We start from the raw sequence: 3,251 nt of genomic DNA, 5'->3' as shown, positions 1-3,251 counted from the left end.
CCTCTGAGGCATCCCATTATTCACGGAATTCCTCTCAGAAGTGTACATGAATTGGTTATTTGCAACCATGTCAATGAGTTCCTGAGCTTTTGCAGGCATTTTCTTTAGGTGAATGGATCCACCTGCAGAGTGGTCCAATGACATCTTGGAAAACTCAGATAGACCATAATAGAATATATCTAATATGGTCCACTCTGAAAACATGTCAGAAGGACACTTTTTGGTCATCTGCTTGTATCATTCCCAAGCTTCATAGAGGGATTCACCATCTTTTTGTTTGAAGGTCTGAACATCCACTCTAAGCTTGCTCAGCTTTTGAGGAGGAAAGAATTTATCCAAGAAGGCTGTGACCAGCTTATCCCAGGAGTCCAAGCTATCTTTAGGTTGTGAGTCTAACCATGTTCTAGCTCTGTCTCTTACAGCAAAAGGGAAAAGCATGAGCCTGTAAACTTCAGGATCTACTCCATTCGTCTTAACAGTCTCACAAATCTGCAAGAACTCAGTTAAAAACTGGTAAGGATCTTCAGATGGAAGTCCATAAAACTTGCAGTTCTGTTGCATTAGAGCAATTAATTGAGGTTTCAGCTCAAAATTGTTTGCTCCAATGGCAGGAATTGAGATACTTCTTCCATCAAACTTGGACGTGGGTTTAGTAAAATCACCAAGCATCCTCCTTGCATTATTGTTGTTGGGTTCGGCTGCCATCTCCTTCTCTTGTTTGAAAATTTCAGAAAGGTTGTCTCTGGATTATTGTAATTTAGCTTCTCTTAGTTTCCTCTTCAGAGTCCTTTCAGGTTCAGAATCAGCTTCAACAAGAGTGTTTTTTTCCTTGTTCCTGCTCATATGAAAGAGAAGAGAACAAAAAAAGAAGAGGAATCCTCTATGTCACAGTAAAGAGGATCCTTATTATTAGTAGAAGAAGAAAAGAATAAAGAAAGGAGAATCCACACACAAGGGTAAGGATAGAGGCAATGATTGGAGATGAAGAGAGGTGAAGAAAAGTGTTAGTAAATGAATAAATAAATAGAAGAAGATGAGAGAGAGAATTCGAAAATTAATTTTGAAAAGGAGTTAATGATTTTCGAAAATTAAAGATGAGATAGAATTAAAATTAAAATTTAAAACAATTAGTTAATTAAAAAGAATTTTTGAAAAAGGGATGAGATATTTTCGAAAAGTAGAGAGGGAAAAGTAGTTAGGTGGTTTTGAAAAAGATAAGAAACAAACAAAAAGTCAAATAGTTAGTTGAAAAAGATTTGAAAATCAAATTTGAAAAGATAAGAAGATAAGAAGTTAGAAAAGATATTTTAAAATTAAAATTTTTGAAAAAGATAAAATTTTGAAAAAGATATGATATAAAAGATATGATTTAATTTTTAAAATTAAAATTAATTACTTAACTAACAAGAAACTAAAAGATATGATTCTAGAATTTAAAGATTGAATCTTTCTTAACAAGAAAGTAACAAACTTCAAATTTTTGAATCAATCACATTAATTGTTAGTGTAATTTCGAAAATTTGAAATAAAATTAAGAAAAAGATTTTTGAAAATAATTTTAAAATTTTCGAAATTAATAAGATAAAAATGACAAAGATTTGATTTTTGAAAAAAAAAATTTGAAAAGATAGGATTTTTAAAATTGAAAATTTGACTTGACTTATGAGAAACAACTAATTTTAAAAAATTTTTACTAAGTCAACTCAAATTTTCGAAAATTAGGAGAGAAATAAGGAAAAGATATTTTTTTATTTTTGAATTTTTAATGATGAAAGAGAAAAACAACAAAAATGACTCACAACATGAAAATTATGAATCAAAACTCATGATGCATGCAAGAACACTATGAATGTCAAGATGAACACCAAGAACACTTTGAAGATCATGATGAACATCAAGAACATATTTTTGAAAAAATTTTTATGCAAAGAAAACATGCAAGACACCAAACTTAGAATTCTCTAATGCATGGATACTATGAATGCAAAAATGCATATGAAAAACAATAAAAGACACAAAACAAGAAAACATCAAGATCAAACAAGAAGATTTACCAAGAACAACTTGAAGATCATGAAGAACACTATGAATGCGTGAATTTTCGAAAAATGCATAATAATTTTTAAAACATGCAATTGACACCAAACTTAAAAATTGACTCAAGACTCAAACAAGAAACAAAAAATATTTTTGATTTTTATGATTTTATGATTTTTTTTGTATATTTTATTTTATTATTTTTTTCGAAAATTATATTTTTGAAAAACGAAAATTAAGAAAAAATTTTTGAAAGAATTTTGAAAACTTTTTTTTGAAAGGAAAATAAAAGAAAATTACCTAATCTGAGCAACAAGATGAACCGTCAGTTGTCCATACTCAAACAATCCCCGGCAACGGCGCCAAAAACTTGGTGGACGAAATTATGATCATCAACAATGGCTCCAAAGACTTGGTGCTCTCAAACATAAATCACACTTTGTCACAACTCCGCACAACTAACCAGCAAGTGTACTGGGTCGTTGATGAGCGGATAATTTGTATGCTTTTTGGCATTGTTTTTAGTATGTTTTTAGTGTCTTTTAGTTAGTTTTTATTATATTTTTATTAGTTTTTAATTAAAATTCACTTTTCTGGACTTTACTTTGAGTTTGTGTGTTTTTCTGTGATTTCAGGTATTTTCTGGCTGAAATTGAGGGATCTAAGCAAAAATCTGATCCAGAGACTCAAAAGGACTGCAGATGCTGTTGGATTCTGACCTCCCTTCACTCGAAGTGGATTTTCTGGAGCTACAGAAGCCCAATTGGCGCGCTCTTAACGGCGTTGGAAAGTAGACATCCTGGGCTTTCCAGCAATATATAATAGTCCATACTTTGCCCAAGATTTGATGGCCCACACCGGCGTTCAAAGTCACCTCAAGAAATTCCAGCGTTAAACGCCGGAACTGGCACCTGTTTGGGAATTAAACGCCCAAACTGGCACTAAAGCTGGCGTTTAACTCCAAGAAGAGTCTCTACACGAAAATGCTTCATTGCTCAGCCCAAGCACACACCAAGTGGGCCCGGAAGTGGATTTTTATGTCATTTACTCATCTTTGTACACCTTAGGCTACTAGTTATCTATAAGTAGGACCTTTTACTATTGTATCTGAAGACTTTTGGGTAGCTATCTTCGTTTTATGCTATCTTAGATCATTGGGAGGCTGGCCATTCGGCCATGCCTAGACCTTATGCTTATGTATTTTCAACGGTGGA

General features: G+C 32.6%; 1 non-coding gene across 1 annotated transcript; it reads left to right on the top strand.

The window, feature by feature from the left end:
* The first annotated feature begins 202 nt into the window (after positions 1–202).
* On the top strand, positions 203–306 carry LOC130943173 (small nucleolar RNA R71). Its single transcript, XR_009071703.1, has one exon. It is a non-coding gene; the product is annotated as a small nucleolar RNA R71 (small nucleolar RNA).
* The last annotated feature ends 2,945 nt before the right edge of the window (positions 307–3,251 follow it).

Source organism: Arachis stenosperma, chromosome 7 (genome assembly GCF_014773155.1).
Source record: "Arachis stenosperma cultivar V10309 chromosome 7, arast.V10309.gnm1.PFL2, whole genome shotgun sequence".
Classification (NCBI taxonomy): domain Eukaryota; kingdom Viridiplantae; phylum Streptophyta; class Magnoliopsida; order Fabales; family Fabaceae; genus Arachis; species Arachis stenosperma.
Note: the sequence above shows the minus strand (reverse complement) of the source record. Positions and strands in the feature narration are given on the sequence as shown.